Raw genomic sequence first — 18,759 nt, 5'->3', positions numbered from 1 at the left:
TGGTCTGGTCACTTAGTGCACAGCAATCAATTAGTTTCCTCAAGAGTAAAGGGTTAATATTAAACCTCTGAATATGTTCCTACAAAGCAATTGTCATTTCAAAGCAGTTAAGATTTTGGTGGAAAGTAAAAGGATAAGCAAAGAAGTTAAACAAAAAGAAGCCTGGTCAATCTGAATGCTGAGTGCGCATGTGCAGAATCTTGCTTTGAATTCCAAACCAGAGAAGAACTTCTGGGGGAAATTACACTTGGACCATAATAGATCTGAGTATTATGAGCTGGACAAATTTGTAGTCTGTAGTTATGAACTCTAGCCTACGGCTGTACTACCCTGAACGCACCCAATCTCATCTGATCTCGGAAGCTAAGCAGGGTCAGGTCTGGTTAGTACTTAGATGGAAGACCGCCTGGGAATACCGGCTGCCGTAGGCTTAGAGGAAGGCAATGGTAAACAGCTCTGAATACCTCTTACCATGAAAACCCTATGAATATATCCAAAAAAAGGTTCATAGGGTCACCATAAGTCATAATCGATTTGAAGGCATATAACAAGTTATGAACTCCAGCCACAAGCCTAATATGAACCTGTTCCCCAGATGCACCCTTATCTTGACTCCTAGCTAAAAAGACAAAGGGACTCATTCTATCTCGCTGTCATTCTAACTAAAGAAATTGCATTTCCAGCTTCTACATTCCAAAGAACATTTCAGTTTTAAAAGCCAAGGAAGGGACACACCTGCCCATTGCTCCCTTTCCCAGGTCAGGGCATAGAAGAAGAAAAAGGACCTGTGTAAATTAGAGATATATTTTCAAGATTGAAATTGCAACAATGAAGACTAACTTGCAGCACTAAGAAAAGACTTGTGTTAATCACAGACATGAAACTTCAGCACTAAATTAAAAGCTGCTGTTTGGATGGCGTGACCATGACATTGGTGGGGGGAAATCACTCTATCCCTGCATCTCTATAGTGCAAACCCTAAAGGCTGTATCCCAGAAGTGCTAATTAAACCCAGAAGTGCCCATCAAACTGCTTTGAGACTGGGATTCCTTGGGATAACTAGCCTGTCAAGGCTATTATCTGCTATATAACCTTTTCTCCTTCCGGCTTGAAACAGGGCTGGGAGAATAACACTTTTTTAAAAAAAAAAGTGAAGAGATAGCTCTTCATTCTTGTGCCACTTCCACCCAACTAAGAAAAAGGGTCAACACAGCGTGGACTTGCTTCACATTCAGCAAAAGTTTAGCACAGGCCAAGGTGAGGGACCCTAGGCCTGTGGGCTGAATGTGGCCTCCAGGCCTCTCTATCTAGCCCTTGGACTCCCTAGGCCATTCTCCTTCCCTGGCATGATCTGCACCTTCCTTAAGTATTTTAGCCAGGCTGGAATGTGCTCTGTACTGTGAAAATGCCTCTTGCTTGCCTGGATGGAGAGATGTCTGTGTATAGAAACCTCTGGTTTTTGTATGGCAGGAACATAGCCTGCTATATAAACATAAGTCACATTACCCACTTTTGCCTCTGGCCCTGCCCATCACTGGTATGCCCCCAGAATGTTCCCCACAAGGGAATGTAGCCTTCGGGCTGAAAAATGATCCCCGTCCCTGCTGCAAGCCATTTCCCTAACCATCCCCCAGTTTCTTTGTTTCTATAGTCTTGCTTTAGTCCACTAAAGAGTACACTGATAAATGCATACCTTGGGAGTTTATTTCCTCAGGTGTTTGTGGGCATCTGTTTGTGGAGAGCTCTTAGAGGCAGGCATCATGTTGGCCCAGCAATGTCTGGGCCAATTCAACCATTATATATGCATAGCCTTTATTAGGTATCATTTTCACACCCATAAAGTACCAAAAAAACCCAAACTTCTTTTATTTTAAAGCTGCAACCCTTTCAGCAAAGGTGGTGAAAGCCTTTTTTACATAATGCTTCCTGACAGGGACTTAATACTGTAAATGGATCATTGAGGTATGGGTAGTTGGCAACAGATTGTTTGTTAACTTACTGTATTTCCCCCCAGAAAAAGTAAATTTGGATGAAGGTGGGGGAAAGTCAAGGCTGGTATTCTGATGACAACCAGGATGTGTGGACACTGCAAAAAGCCTGCATGTATGAGGAGCACCAATCCAACAATAAACACTTATCTGGAAGCACCCCAAATGAAAACGAACTTTCCTGGGAGGTGGTTGACTTTCCAATTTCTTGAGATACTTAAAAAATAAAAGTTAGTTTTGTGCTCCCAAGATATGTCCATCTGCTATGCCTGAAAAGTGCTGTGGCTAATTGTCAGGAGGCAGTTCATCTTGAACAGCTTTATCCTTGGCATCTCTGTTGAGTCTTAAAGCAAAAGACCGAGTAAACAGACCTATTTACTAATTATATTTCCCTGGAGGATCTCCAGATTCATTTAGTTCACTAAAATGAAACAAAAATAGGAAATGAATCTACGGGCACACATATCAGAAGGCAGCAGTGTCCTAAATTGCTTGGGAAAATGAAGAAATAATATGAGATTCTAGCAGACAGTTCCCCGCATTTCTTTTGGTCTATAGCTGCACAAAGGCAAAATTTTCCTTGAACTTTGAAGGGTCTTGGACATTATTTTATGTAGGTTTTCCCAGGCGGTAGCCTTTTGCATCAAATGCATGGTGGACTGAGAAAGTAGTGGTCTCTACATACCCATCTCAAGTACATTGAAGGCTAAACCAAAGTGACAAGGTGGGAATGAAAAGTAATAGGAGCACAAAAAGATGCTGATACCTGGGGCTAACAATGCATACAGAGTAAAGCTTTGCTTAAACACTGGAGCAAGTATTTTAAACAACTGCTGCAGCAACCAGGGGGCAGTTGCCCTTTGCAGTAGACTATGCATATAATCCTTGTTTCCAGATTCCAAGAAAACCTGATTTGTTAATGAATACTAGTTTTGCAGGTTCTTACTAAAACTATTTATGTAGTGGCCTTAAGGTAAGATAGACAAACTTTCCAGAAAGATTGTAATGCTCTGGTTCCTATATGTTATATTCTCTTTTGTAAGGACTGTAGTGTTTAGCTGATGTAAAAAGAGAGAAAAGTCACACATTTTTTATCATTAACATTGCACTAATTTGCCCAAAGTTTGAGTTCTTTGAAACATATAGATGACAGAGAGATTAAAAATTTGTTTTTAATTACTCTACAAGCGATTATATTGTTCTTGATTACTTAATTTAGATATCCAACCCATGAGATGTTTGGCCATGGAGCAGGCCACAATATGTAAAAGGTTAACCCAGTATCTGCTGATCTGGTCAAATAAAAGATAATTCTTCAAAAAGAGTAAAAGTTCCATTTTCAGAACAGAATGGAATAGAATGGAAGAACCAAATTAACATTTTCATAGTTCTAGTGTGAGTTTGCAAGATTCATCATCATCACTGCAATAGGCATGATCTGACCAAAGCTGAGAAATTTTAAGTTCTGGGATTGATTCATACTTGGCCTTAAATCTGTAATTGACATCAACAGGATGTCACTTAAAAGGACTTAAAAGTGGTCAGCTTTGGCTGGATCATTTATTAACTGTATTTATTTATAATGGATTCAAACCAAGCAATTCACAAGCAAAAGCTAAAAACATTTACTTAAATAAAAGCCCCACTGAATCACATACGTCAGAAGGCATGGCTATCCCAAATTGCTTGAGAAATTGCTTGAGAAAATTAGGAAATAATATGATGTTCCAACATATTATTGAGGTGTCAAGAACCTCAATGACGCTGATATTTACACTGCCATTCTCAATATGTTTACTTTCAATTGATTTTAATGAAACTGTATTTGAGCACTCTCTAACCATAAAAGTTGCACAAGAGCACATCCTGGCTTAACTTGCATTGCAGCTCTCCTTAGATGGAAGGAAGGAGCCTGTAGTAAAGTTTGTGTGTTTGCAGCTGTCTAGCATGAGGAAGAGTGCAGTATAATTCAAAAGCTTGCACCTTCTCGCTCACCACTGCTGGGTCTTCTAAATCGAACCATGTGTTTTACCCACTTGGGCCCACAAGGCAGAAACCCTAGACCCTAATTCAGAATCATAAACACTAAGGCAAGGGGCAGTCTGAAAGTCTGGGGAAGGCGTGGGTATGAAGAGGGACACAGCAGAACTACCAGCTCAGGAAGGAGGGCTCGGTTTGGCAAACACAGGTTGGGTGGGACAAAGGTGCAAGAGCAAAGCAGCAGCAGCAGCAGCAGCAGCAGCATCCCTGACCTGACTCTACAAGAAAGGAAGCTGGAGGGTGCGTGGGGAGGGGGAGAGAGAGGATGTTCCTTGGAAACTGTACGGATGGATGGCCGGAGGAGTGTCCTTTCCGTTTCCCCTCCCCTCCCTTCGGAGCCTGCAACGCCCGCCGCGTGCAGTCGGACAGCCCAGCCGCCTCTTGTATACACAGAGAAAGAGGGAGGGAAAGACGGGTCCGGCCTGCCCCTGGGGCGGGGCGGTGTTTGGAAGACAACAGCTCTAGCCGGATAGGAGAAGCAGCTCGCTGCCGGAGGGAGCCGCGCGGAGTCCAGCGAAGCAGCTTAGTAAGTGCCGCCTGCCGGGTCTTTGGAAACCCCAGCCACGCTTTAGCCTTCTCGCCCCCTTTCCCAGCGCCTCTTTTCCGCAGATCCCCCCCTTTTTTTACCCCCCCCCCGTGGGATGACATTTTTCTCCACCCCGATCCGAGGCCATTGGGTGATGGAAGCCTCTGGATATTCCTCCCCCTCCCCTCGATTTGAAGCTCTTATGGGTGCCTCTGGTAACTTGTAACTGGTGGTGGGCTGTTTTGCTTCGCGATAGAGAGATCGTGCACAGAGAGACACGCACGCCGGTTCGCTTCTTTCTCGCACGGATGTTTAAGGAATTTTATTATTTTTTTAAAAAAATCCTTCCTTCTAAGAAATTGGAACTTCGTTCATCTCTCCCTTTTCCGTTGTAGGGAAGCATCTTAGCTGGGCATTCATTTGCGAAGGGCGCTTGGTCTTTAAAGCGCGTTCAGTCCCCGTTTGCAAACTTTATAAAGAGACCTCTGTTCGCTGGCCATTCACAGTGTGCGTGTGTATACATATATATTGAAATCGACGGGACAACTCCAGCGTAGGGAATCAATGAATCACTTTCTTGCGGTCTGTACACCCACTTAACCTGGAATGCCCCATGAGAATAAAACGGGGCTGCCAACGGGGTGGGTGAATCGCTTTTTACCGACTGTAGTCGACGAGACCTCTCACTTGGGAGTAATTCTGTTGGTTTTAGTGGAACGTCAGTGAAGCTCCTCTGGAGAAAGTCGGGTGTAAATTCAAGACACTCCCCTCCCCAAAGTAATACTCCTTTTCAAGATACACATTTTTGCAGTGAGTCCCCTCATTTCCTAATATGTCCCCGAAGAGAAGGGGTTAAAGTATCGTTTGTGCCCGCGCACCTCCCCCCCCCGAAATAAAACCAGACCATCAGGTTTTCTGCACCATCTCTCCCGGTTTTCTGTTTAGCGTGGCTTTCTCTGTTCATGGAAAGGGACCATATCTGATTTTGCTTCTTGCCAGATATTCTTTTAGGTACAGCTAACCTAATCATATAGGTCCGGGCTAGGAGGCAAGGATGGGCGATCCTTTCAAGGAGAGTCAGAGCTACTTTCTACTCTTCCCATTTCCTGCCCCCCCCATCTCCTGGCCAAAACAAAACAGCATATTTATAACTGACTAGGGGCACTGTCTCGCCAGCCAGTCTGTGGGGTTCTGTAACACAATGATTTCATAGTCAATGGGTGATAGGCAGGGTGATGCTCTTACAGTTGTAGGCACCAGCAGAGGTCACGAGCATGTTATAAAATAAGCAGCCAGACACCAACCAGCTAAAAGGTTAATTCTCACTTACAAAGAGGAGCCGGCGGGACCATAACCTTAATCCTGATTTTTCCTCCCCAGATTTTTTATATTCTATTTGCTTTCTTGAAAAAGATGTTGTTTTATGCAGAGCACACTTGAGTTCCTTTATGTTCATTTGTAGCATGTTCATAATTGTATGACCCCTTATAAATAACATGTGGGTAAGAGTCCCCCCTCTAACATTTTGGAGATATGGCAGCCTGTTTCTGGATCTGGTCTTTTACTGCCCTTTGTGCAGGACTATTATTCTCCATGATACAACAGTTCTTTTGTGGTGGGCAGTAATGTAGTGGCAACTTCAGTAGTGCAGGATCCCTTTATGATACACACAGCTACATTCCCTTCTAAGATAATATAACTATAGAATAATCTGGCCAGGTTTGAATACTGCTTTTTGCTTCTCTATCACCATCACCATTTGACTGTCCTTTCTCACTATCAAGAGATATTGCCTCAGTTACTGAATTCATTGTCTACACGTTTACCTCCTGCTGCTACCAATCTGCTTGATAATGTAGCTGGGATGCTATCACTGGGATTCACTGTCTCTTCTGCAGTTACAGAATTCTCAATCTCCACAAGTTGTCTTGGCTTTTTGAAGTAGGAACTTATAAATGCTTGCTTGCAACTGATGGTCACTGGGACTCTTCTCAGTGGCTAACACACTCCTCTTTCATGCTGATTGGTTCATGGGATGCTGGAGATATAGGGACCCTGTTGAGACCTGGCTCCCCAAAAAACAAGGGGTTTAAGATTCCCCGGAACCCCAAGCGACTATTCCTCTGGTGGTGGGGCAGGCAATGCCATGATAATGATGATGATGTAAATCCTGATTATTATTCTGTTATGGCCACAACATTTTGTCTCTAATTTGAGTATATGGAATAGGAGTGCGGGGGGGGGATATAAAACCTGTCTTTTGAGATACCTGATGGCTGCCTGATGGGCATTTAAAGGGGAAAGTGGAGAGGGTGACTTCCTCTACAGCACAAGAGCATAAGTGCTTTAGCACTTGCGCGGCAGAGAAACCAAGATAATCTAGTTATTTTCAGCCCATATTTCCAGTTTAGAGTGAGTCAGTCGCTCAGCATTTTGGATCAGCTTTAAAATGAGTGAATAACACTTAGCCCAAAATGTTAATTGCACTGAAGTTATAAAAACTGGTAATTGGCTTCACCATGGCCTAATCTCCTTCCTTTTTCTGCCTTGAAGATGGCATTTTTAAAACTGGCTCTATGAAGGTAATTAGAGGACTGATAATCTGATCCTATAGAATTATTTAGCTCTAGCGTAGGGGTAGGAAACCTGTGGCCCTCCAGTTGTTCTGGATTGAAACTCCTATCATCCCTGACCAGTGGCCATGTTGGCCGGGTCTAATGCGAGTTGGAGCCCAATAACATCAGGGGCTGCAAGTTCCCCATCCCTGGTGTAGAGGACTTTGTCTGATCCTACTTGGTCTCTCTGCACTGCACGAGTGCAAGAGGTAAATTTTGGTACTCATGGCTGCTCAATCTCCAGCAGAGAGGCCTTGCATGTGCTAGAGTTCAGACCCTTAACTCCTGCTTCTTTCTGCTGGTGTATCCAGGACTATGAAAATGATTCACAAGACACCTATAAATACTAAATGTTCAAACGGTGCTAAAGTTCAGGGGTGGGGTGGGGGTGGGATATAGATTACCAATGGAGCAGGTTTTTGTGTGATGTTAGCTCAAGGCATAAATCTTTTGAATGAAATAGTAAATCTACTGCAAACACTGTTTTTGTACATTACATTTTTAAAGTGTATAGCTATGGGCTGAGATCCAAAGGATTCATGCACACATCAGACCTCTCCCCGTGGTGGAAGCTCCTGCCCCCAGAAAACCTGTTCTGGAGGCTGGGGGAGTCTTCTGAGTAACATTCGATAATGTGCCACAGGCTGCCACTGGAAGGAGAATTTGCAAACAGCTTGCGTGCACACATGCGCATCAGCCTTTTTGGATCCTGACCATGGTGTTTCAAGTGTACACCTCAAACTCTTAAGTATGAATATTATAAACATGGGTTTTCACTCAATTATACTCATCAGGGAGCTGTGATTGTCTTCTTTAAGTACACACTTGGGGGCAAACCCAGGTTGGCCTCTTCAAAATGTGAGAATTGGCCAAAAGATTTGCCCTTGTTTGACAGTTTCATATGTCTCCTTTTTGCTAATTTGGTGTGCCATTTGGAAATGTATTTGCTAGCAAAAGTAACCTCCCCCTAAGTTCATGTTACGTAAGTACAGAAAAACAGGATGCTCAAGTCTCCATTGGTTTATATCACCCACCATTTATTTGACCATTTCAATCTGTATGTAATTCACAGTTCCGGCTGCTAAGAGATTTTAAAAGTCAGATTAAAAACATCAGTGTGTTCTGCAAAGGTACCTGCAAGATAAAGATGGAAATGTAATAATGTCCTTTTGGCTCGTTTGGTGACAGATTCCTATAGGAGTGTGGTTTGCCAATAGATAATCAGGGGATGAATGCACAGAATCATGGTATCTGTGTTCTCAGCTTTCACTTAGTACTATAAATGGTATTATTTGGTATAAACACATTTGCTGAGAATTTTAAAGGATTTTTTTAAAGGATTTGGCCACAGTGGGCTACTTACCCATTAGCGCCGAGGCTATGTTTGTGACTGTTTGTGACTTGTGCTCCATCCAAATTAGTGTAGTTTATCTGGAGGCAACAGGCAAATAGCCGAAGGTTATATGCTGGCTCCTGAATTTGAGCTTTCTAAGACAAATATTACAACCCAGTTTTACTCTCCCCATGGTACAGTACCTTTTTGGCTGCTAACTTCTTTGTATGTAGGCCAAGTTTGAGCATCGTGAGTCAAATAACACATTTCTGACTAGCAAAGGTTGCTGCAGTCAGGAGAGAGAAAAACTGCTTAATTCTTCAGTCCATCTGACCTGGGCTGATTCATGTCCACAGCAGTGATCATTCATTGGCAATAAACACTGCTGCATGCAGAATTCAGGCATAAGGTTAGTTAAAAAACAAAAATAAAAAAACTAGCCATGAAGGGCCAACATTGCTCAGTTTTATCTCTGTCTCTGTATCATTGTTGTTTTACTCTTTGGCATTTTAACTGTCCTAACTTTATATCTTAGTCGCACCTAATAGAGTTTTTCTTTGTTTCTCCATGTTTTTAAAATGTCACATGATATTCACATATATACAACAGAAATCTGGCTCCATCAGACGGAGATCTGTGCTTCTAAGAAGAGAGACATACTTTATTAATTGCACAGGTTTGTCAGCAGAAAAAAAAACATTCTGGCCCAGGTGAATCTAGCTGCTATTATTTTTCCACAATCCCCTCAATGTAGCACTGCTATTGAGCCATTGTGGGTAATTAAAATAGCAGCTCTGAACTACCAATTGCTTTTTGGAGCACTGTTTCTGTCTGTCACCACAATTGGGGCTTGGCACCAGAGGAGCTGTATCAGCAAGCACTTTGTTCAGGGCCCCTCAAACCTGGAGCTGGTCTTGGAAGTCCACCTGGCTTAACTACTGCTTGGTTTAGGAAGGTCAGTGAAGATGTTGCTTGTGAAGGCCTTTGGAGCAAGTTAGAATGCTGCTGCTGCTAGATACTGATAACTTTTTAAGGTTAGGTTGTTGGTTTTGATGCTGCTTTCTTATTTTGTATGCTTTTATAGCAATATAAAATTTATATTGTTTTTAAAATCTCTTGGAAGCTATCACCCGGGTCCTTTGGGACTGAAAGTTTTAGGGTATGACATGTTAAATCATCATCATTACCATTTGATGCCCACCAGATTAGTGCCTTTGATATGAAACTCTTCTAAAGTTTAAGATGATTGTGCATGTGTGTGTGCGCACCCACCCACACAGCTTTCCAGAATTGAATGTTGTCACTCTCCTAGGCCCTTCCCCATCTAAGCAGAGTGTTGTTTCTGTAATGAACACATTTTGGGGACAAATCCATATGTTGTAACCCCCTTGGGAAACTAGTGGAGATATTTCCATGGAAACATTTCTACAGTAGCTCCTTGTGATAGCCATAACATGACTATATTCCTGAGGTGCCTGACATGAGTTTGGAAGCTTTCTATGCGCTTAATAATCCGCTTGATGACACATTCCAGTCGCTTTGTGGAGCCACTGCTGCTCAGAAGTACTTCCATCAGCTTCTAGAGGTCTGTAATGTGTGAACTGATATAGGCATTGAGGCACAAACCTGAAACAATCGCAGATAATAAAGAGCTCCAGCTTAAATTTGGTACCATGCAAGGGAGTCTAGCAAAATTGGCAATCATATTTCTAGCTCTCTGCCGTCTCCTGTTTAGGCTATAGTTTGATTTTTTTTTTAAAAGAAGAAAAAGATATATGGATTTTTAAGGAGATTTTTACATGATAACTTGGTTATGTGAAATGGATAGCCATTTGACGGAAACAGTTCTTGGCAGGGGTGGTAAGCTTATCAAATGGTTATAAGGTTAACATATATTTTAGTATATGGTTTATTAAGCAGTATATTGTTTATTTAGGAGTTGTATACTGCTTCTCTGTCACCAAAGCAGCAGAAGTGCCCATGGGACAGGGGTTTTTTCAGGTATAGATCCGCATAATCTGCCACTTGGATAATCTAATTAAGATGAGATAGATACTAAAACTGTATAGCTCATTTGAGGCTTGACATGGGCTGGGGGATTGGTGAAAATGACTTTACTGCAAGTGTGTAGTGAGTCGATCCTAGTAAGTCTGTGGCTTCAGTGAGCTTAATTTTTACATTGCTCCAGAGGTTGCTCAGACACCTGTTCACACTTCAAACATTTTGGACTGTCTTTGGGATTTGCAGTAGACTCATTAGCAAAAATGAGTGATGTTAATACTAAAAACAGGGTAGGATAAAGAAAAGACTGTGGGACTCAGGAATTGGTAACCAGACACAGGGATTTTCACCCCAGAGTGAATGGAGAGTCTGGGGTGGTGGTGGTGTTACCATCCAACACAGCAAGATAAGGGGGTGACATGTCAGTTTCTGTAGAGAAAATGTTCATGTCATCTGTCAGTTTATTGATGCACAGAAAGTACAAGGGCTCAGTTTTTCATTTGTCTCCTCTCCCTAAGACACAATCTCTCTTTTCACTTCTGTATGTTGGGCTGGTATCATTTACTCTGTGCCCAGGATCCAAAGAACTGTGCACATAGTTATGCATGTGCCCAAGGGGGATTTGGGCTTGTGTTTCTCATAGGGCAGCATATCCAGGCCACATGGTAAACCACTTTTGGAATCTGAGGGAAGATTAGAAAGCAGTTTGCAGTATGGCATTGGAAGGGTCTACTGTTCAAAGATGGGATGGGGGCGGGAATCAAAACTTTCCCTGGAGGGATCACAGCTCCTTCGGGCAGGTTTAAAGTAACTCTTTGGATCCCTGTCTAACTGGCTGGTGGAGGAAATTTTATGGCATAATGATGCGTACATGGTTTATGAGTCTTTCTCTTGCTAAGATCATATTTGCCCAAGACATTCTCCCTGAGGCAAGGAAGAAGACAGTAGATTTGAGATATATAGCAAAATGTCATAGTAGAAATGTTGATTGTTTGGCCACTTACCTTGTCTTGCTAGTTTTCATCCTTAGCAGGTCAGTGAGACAGGATTTTGTCTTGGGTCAAAGACTGAGAGGGATGTCTTGACACTTTAAGAGCTGTCATGAAAGCATGAATTTGCTTTGTGCAATACAAACAATGGCACACACTTGGTTTCCACTACATACGCATGTGGTAAATCCCAGCTCCCTTGTGTGTGTATCTGTGTTGTACACAGCACTGAAAACATGGCTGCCCATTCATACTGTAAGTTTATGGATAAAATGTTTCATGTGTACACTATAAAAACATGATGTAATGTGTGATAGATCCATGAGTGATCTACAGAACAAAAGAGAACAAGTGCTTTGGGAAGCTAGTGTCTTACTCTCTATAATACTCACTGCTTGCCATTTAACTGACACTATCACATTTCTGCCTGATACTCACATCCTGAGCCTAAATCTATCTTCTGGTAGGACTTACTCTCCAGTATGTTAGGATTGCAGCCTGAGTGTAAATGTGAATCCTGAAGAATATCCCATTGAGTATAGTGGCACTTTCTGGTAAGTATATGCTTAAGTATTTAGTCGTGTGTATTTATCAGATTTGGAACCACTTCTTCCTAAGAAACTTGTAAGACCAATGAAGAGAGGCTGAATGAAGTGGGTATACCTAGAATCCAGAGAATTGGGAAGGGGCCTGCTAATGGCTCTTGTAGAGATGTTAGAGAACTTGTGTTCTTCATTGGCAAGTTTGAGTAGGGCAACGGACAGTATGACAGTGGAACATGTTACACAAAGTTTGTGGCAGTCAGATTTGTCTAAAACAGAATGCCTGTTATTATGTGGGTGAGGTGCCTGTGGGTATAGGGAGGTGGGCCTGCTCAAAGAAGTATAGGTGGTCCACTGTATTTCTGTGCAGAGGACCCCACTCCCTGCACCCCTTATGGGAACTTTGTCAGTGGGGACCTGACAACTGGAAGATAAGGTTTACCCACACTACAACACTGTCCCCAAGTGCAGTACTTCATTTTTCTTCTTGATAGGAATGAATGGCAAGCATATGAAAATGTAAAAGGGTTTAGTCAGGACAAACCTACTTGCTGCCCCTAGTGGTCTTTTAGGGGTAGGTTTAACCCTTTAGGTGAGTTAGGAAAGTGTGTATGCTGTTGGAACTGGAGATAAACCTAAAGCATGGAAACTTAAAAATGGTGCTGTTGGCCCACACAAACCTCTTCCCAGCTATACTCACCCAAAACAATTTCCTTTCTGACATCAAATATTTCCTATAGTTTATGCACACCCCTATCTGAGAGGGCTATGGGTTGTGCCAACCCTCCTCGATATCTTTATTGTTCCCAAGGTCATCCTTAGCTCAGATCCCTCCATAACCATCACTGTTTGGTAAATGAAAGAAGCTTTCAGCCTCTCCCCCAATATAATCTTAAATGGTTAAAGATGGGGCTTCAGTTCCTAACCTCTTGATCTTTGGAACTATTTTCTGAGGCAAAAGGTGGTGGTGTCTTGTTCACCTTGTTCCCTGCCTGACAGATTGTGTGTGACAGATGTAAGCTACCTAATTGCCCAACAACTGGACTATAGGTTCTTTTGCCTCACAGCAAATCAATAGCCTCTCTTGACCCTCTTCCCCCACTTTGAAGAGTATCTCACTATCCCCACTGAGCGAAATATGCTCCCTGCTATGTGTAGAGGAACTGCTCTGCTGCTGACTTGGCTGCAAGCTGTGTACACCTCCATCCAGATTGTTTCCTTTGCGCTAATGAGTTTTTAATCATTGGATTCTTGGCTGAGAAGCTGTTGAGTTCAAAGAGCTGTTTTCATTTTGTATAGGAGGAAAGCTGGCCTAGCTGGAGGCTGAAAATTTTGGAAAGTTAGCTGTTATTCTAAAACTTCTGACCCTTCTCCAACCATTATGCACACTCACCGTACTTAATCCACCTGTTTCAGTGCCATATGTCCAAACCTGGAACAGCTCCAGTCCTAAACACTGGCCTTTGGTCTGACTTGGGTCCTCTAGTAACAGTAATGGAGGCAGACTGAAGGGAGAGAAATGGAATGTCTGGATTGAATTTTCTCACATGTTGACTAGATGTTGGCCCAAGGGGTGCCAATATACCAAGTACATCCTAGAAGCTGGTCCATTCTTGGGTTTGTGGTTGGGTCTATATTGATTCAGAATTACAGTGTGGATAGTGAGCTGAAAGATGCTTGCCTTCCTTTTGCAAGCAGTTTCTCTTGCTTGCTTAAGGAACAAACAACTTGGTAGATGCGTAATATATAGCAACCTCAATTAAACACCTTTTTCAGCTGAAGACTAGCCCCATTTTTAATTTTGTTGAAGGAAAAGAGGATTTCTATCTTTTCTCCTCCTGCTCTTGCCCCTAATCACATCCCTCAGTTCAAGTCTTGGTTTCCAGCCACATCTGAAAAATGCAGATTGGGATATATGGATCTGAAATTTTGCCTTTCCATAACAGAATGCTTCCATATGCACACTCACTGTTGATGCGCCTCATAGTCTTAATAGTACCTTTTCAGTCACACTACCCTCTACTACAGCTACTACATTCTGGAGTCTCAGGAAGAAATTAAATTGTGTTTTGAATTGCCTTGGGTGGGGGGGAAATGGGAAGAATGTTTACTAGTCCCTTTGTGTAATCTACTGGCCTATAACCTTTTATGATGATCAGCACTGCTTCACTTGCACAGTTGGAGGGGGATAAAAGCAATTGACTGGAATTTTGCATGCATGGCTGAATGAGGATGATAGCAGCACTTTAGGGTCTGAAATTAGTGTCTGTTTTCATTGAAGGAGACTCTCACCAGGCAGTATTTGGGAGTAAAAAAAAAAATCAAAATAAAGAGCCAAGCCAAGTCTCCTGTCCTCTCAGACACAAAGGGTTCTACAATCTCTATTATGCTTTTCTGACTGCCTCTCCTTCCCAAATTGCCCTCATCTCCAAACACCAAGGACTAAACAGGGATGCTTCGTCTATATAGGACAAATGTATGCTCACCATAATTTGTGAAGTGTTAAATGGCGGATTTTTTCCCCTCAATTTGTGGCAAAAGAAACCAGTTTTGCAATATGACAAATACAACATTGGAAGGGGCTTGCTGTCCTAACAATATGCCACCTTGGGCTACTTTGGGAGGAAGGGCAGGATATAAATAAAATAATAATAAACAAAACAAAACAATGTTCTTGCCTTGTACTTTATAATTCAGAGCAATTATTGCTTTCTTACAGATAAGGCAGAGATCAAGGACTCCCCTCCCCATTTTTGATGGTAAAACCGATAGTTCCTCTGAATGTATGAACACTCAGGAGTATAGGGGTAGTAACTGCATGCAGAGCCTTTAAAGGTGTTAGCAAGCCTCCTTATCTCCATGCTACAAATGAGAGGGACATTGTCACAGACTCTCCTAGGGCATTACACGATTATACTGGACAAGACCTGGTGACTATTTGCTTAAGACGGCTGTTGACCTCCTCAGTAGGTCTGCAACATGTAGTGGAGTAATTAGTTAGATTAATAATTTAAAACATTATGATCAACTAAAAAGGTATCCCTGATTTTTTTTTTAAAAAAAGAAATGTTCCTGTGTTGAAGATCCATCATAATACAGTCCATTTATAGTTGTATAGATCTTACAAAGTACATAGATGCAACATGCCATTGATATAATGCTTTAAAACAAGGGTGGGAAATGTGAGACCCTCCAGATTTTGCAGGATTACAGCTCCCATCATTCCTGACCATCGGCTATGATGGCTGGGCCTTATGGGAGTTGGAGTCTAACAACATTGGGAGGGCAAGAGGTTCCTTACCCTTGCTTTTAAATAATTTTTCTTATGGATTTGTACTTTTTAATTTTTAAAAATGTTTTCCCATATCGAGATCCAATCTTTGTTAAGAGTTTGGTAACTTGTTTCTTTAATCCATTTATTACCAAAATTAACAATTCCTTCCATCACAGGGTGCAACATAACATTATAAACTTTTCCACACAATCCTTTACTATTTTTAATCCCTTGCCTTTCAGCTGTAAAATGGGGGAAGACCGTAGCTCAATGGTAGAGCATCTCCTTTGCATGCAGAAGGTCCCAGGTTCAATCCCCAGCATCTCCAGTAGGGCCAGGAGAGAGCCATATCTGAAATCCTTAGCAGCTGCTGCCAGTCACTGTAGATAGTACTGAGCTAGATAGACCAATGGTCTGACTTGGTATAAGGAGCTTCCTAGGTTCCTGAAAATGGAAATGGCCTGCCTTTGAGTTGTCCCTACTTATGGTGACCCTATGAATAGGGTTTTCATGGTAAGTGGTATTCAGAGGGAGCTTACCATTGCCTCCCTCTGAGGCTGAGAGCCAGTGAGTGGCCCAAGGTCACCCAGTGAGCTTCACGGCTGTGTGGGGATTCGAACCAAGAATTGGCATTCGTACAATAAAATCAGTCAGTCAGATGTTACTAAATGCCTGAGAGGGAAAAATGTTTTAGCATGGTGCCCCTGTGTTTTTTTTAATATACAGAAACATAAAAAAAGTGGCTGGCAGATTCTATCTTAGAAGATGCAGTTTTTTTCTTCTGGCATGCGAGAGCATGCCTCTTCTAAGGCAGTGCCTGCTACTACATGAGAGTGTCTCATCTAAAAGTAAAGAAAGTGTGCTTCCCCCCCCTTCATAGGCATTGTTTTGTTTATAAACAAGATGTAATTGATTGATTAATTGACTAAAATATGTGATGACTACTTGGCTTAACATTTCTTCAGTTAAGGGGCAGCCTTCTATTTTTTTAGCATCTAATAAATTAAAGATAATGCATCTGAAAAGAGTGTGTAGTACTATGTACGTCAAGACCAGCCCTACCATTAGGCTACCCACAGCAGCAGGAATTATTGTAGGGAGCAGATTGTTTCAATAGCCTATAGAAGAGACTTACCTTTTAAGTTAGACCTGTCCTGCTGCTTTGAAATAGGAACAGAAGAAGGCCTGGGGCTAGATATGAGTGAACCCCAACAGCCATTTGAACCACGATCCTATCATGAACCATAGGGAGGACTGAGCACAGGTAGTTGAACAGCATGGCATTCAGTTAGGCAGGCAGAATATATAAGGGATGGGACATGAGGGCCAAGAGCTGGCAGGCCTATAGCAGGAGAGCTATATATTCCAGCAAGGATGGGGGATTTGGTTTGGCCCTCCAGAGCTCCCATCAGCTCCAGTCAACATGGCCAATGGTCAGGGATGATGGGAGTCGTAGTCCAGCAACATCTGGAGATCCATGGTTTGGGAAAGACTGCTGGGAGATCATCAGGCAAGTGAATTGCATCTTCCACCCACACCCCCAGTATATCCATTTAAACTACAATTATTATTTACAGACATGTAAGAGAAATGATATGCCTTAGTTTAAATGTGTATTGATAAACTGGTTTAAGTTTCCATAGGAAGGCTTGGTTTAAGCAAGAGAGAAAAAAAGGAAGCGAGAGCAGGGACTGCAAGCAGATTTAAGATAAGCAAATAAACAGAACAATTTTTTCTGTTTTTTTTTTAACACAACAATAAGAGAGGTTTCTTCTGATTAAATAAAATTATGTTAAAATGAGCCCAGAATCATGACAACTTTTGATCATGATTACATTTAAATGATGATGTTTAATTGTGGTTTAAAATGTTTTTAAGTCAGTCTGTTTCAAAGTCCTCTTCCTCTTCAGACTAGTTAGGTCAGTGTAGCTGCTAAGCTGTTGTTATTCAAGGGAAATCTTGTTTACATATAGCCTGCATCGAGCCTATATCCATTAACATTTACACCTATGTGCTAGATGTAAACATCCATGGGTATAGGCTCAGCTGCTATAATCCAGGCTTTATGTAAACAACATTTCCCTTGAATAACAACAGGTGTGAAGTATAGGCCAATTGCTCATCATAGCATAAGGTGTGGTTAGCAAAGGATGAAATCAATCCTATGCAATGTTCTTTGCATTTTTAAAAAAATCTAAAATAATATGGTGATCTGTGTTACTTGTAGTAAGCAATTTCACCCAAGAATGGAAAACATTCCTTTTAATACAAGCTTTTGATTCTGTTGCTCCTTACTGTATTCATAGTGAATACTACTCTTTCAGGGGTTCTTGCTGTTGTTTTTCATTTGACAATGTAATGGTTGGATCATTACTGTTTTTATGTTTACTTTTATATTTGTAAGCCACTTTGACCAGTTCCTTTGTAGAGGGGAAATGTGGGGCATAATTTTTTAAAAGTAAGTAAATAGATCAAATGCTCCTTTTAAAAGTCCTAATGCAAAGGGCAATCACACCTTTTAATTACTAATGCTGGTAGCTCAAGGATTTCAGAAGAAGCGCCTATCATCCAAGGGAGATCACTGCTGAAGGAATTGTACAGGTATCTTCTGAGTAAATGGTGACCCTTGGAGCATAGGGTTATATTCAGTGATCCAGTGGACATAGTGTACTTAGACTTTCAAAAAGCGTTTGACAAGGTACCTCACCAAAGACTTCTGAGGAAGCTTAGCAGTCATGGAATAAGAGGAGAGGTCCTCTTGCAGATAAGAAATTGGTTAAGAAGCAGAAAGCAGAGAGTAGGAATAAATGGACAGTTCTCCCAATGGAGGGCTGTAGAAAGTGGAGTCCCTCAAGGATCGTTATTGGGACCTGTACTTTTCAACTTGTTCATTAATGACCTAGAATTAGGAGTGAGCAGTGAAGTGGCCAAGTTTGCTGACGATACTAAATTGTTCAGGGTTGTTACAACAAAAAGGGATTGTGAAGAGCTCCAAAAAGACCTCTCCAAACTGAGTGAATGGGCAGAAAAATGGCAAATGCAATTCAATATAAACAAGTGTAAAATTATGCATATTGGAGCAAAAAATCTTAATTTCACATATACGCTCATGGGGTCTGAACTGGCGGTGACCGACCAGGAGAGAGACCTCGGAGTTGTAGTGGACAGCATGATGAAAATGTCGACCCAGTGTGCGACAGCTGTGAAAAAGGCAAATTCCATGCTAGGGATAATTAGGAAAGGTATTGAAAATAAAACAGCCGATATCATAATGCCGTTGTATAAATCTATGGTGCGGCCGCATTTGGAATACTGTGTACAGTTCTGGTCGCCTCATCTCAAAAAGGATATTATAGAGTTGGAAAAGGTTCAGAAGAGGGCAACCAGAATGATCAAGGGGATGGAGCGACTCCCTTACGAGGAAAGGTTGCAGCATTTGGGGCTTTTTAGT

General features: G+C 41.9%; 1 protein-coding gene and 1 non-coding gene across 6 annotated transcripts in view; both read left to right on the top strand.

The window, feature by feature from the left end:
* The first annotated feature begins 312 nt into the window (after positions 1-312).
* LOC133388178 (5S ribosomal RNA) lies at positions 313-431 on the top strand. The gene has a single exon (XR_009763671.1). It is a non-coding gene; the product is annotated as a 5S ribosomal RNA (ribosomal RNA).
* Positions 432-4,410: 3,979 nt separating this feature from the next.
* SOX13 (SRY-box transcription factor 13) overlaps positions 4,411-18,759 on the top strand; it is a 97,439-nt gene continuing 83,090 nt past the window's right edge. For all 5 annotated transcript variants that reach the window (XM_061632222.1, XM_061632221.1, XM_061632219.1 and 2 more), the window contains exon 1: positions 4,411-4,554. The gene's annotated coding sequence lies outside the window, so the exon portion shown is untranslated. The remainder of the gene's footprint in view (positions 4,555-18,759) is intronic.

This window comes from Rhineura floridana, chromosome 6 (assembly GCF_030035675.1).
Source record: "Rhineura floridana isolate rRhiFlo1 chromosome 6, rRhiFlo1.hap2, whole genome shotgun sequence".
Lineage (NCBI taxonomy): Eukaryota > Metazoa > Chordata > Lepidosauria > Squamata > Rhineuridae > Rhineura > Rhineura floridana.
The sequence above is the reverse complement of the archived record's forward strand: the minus strand, read 5'-3'. Positions and strand labels throughout refer to the sequence as shown.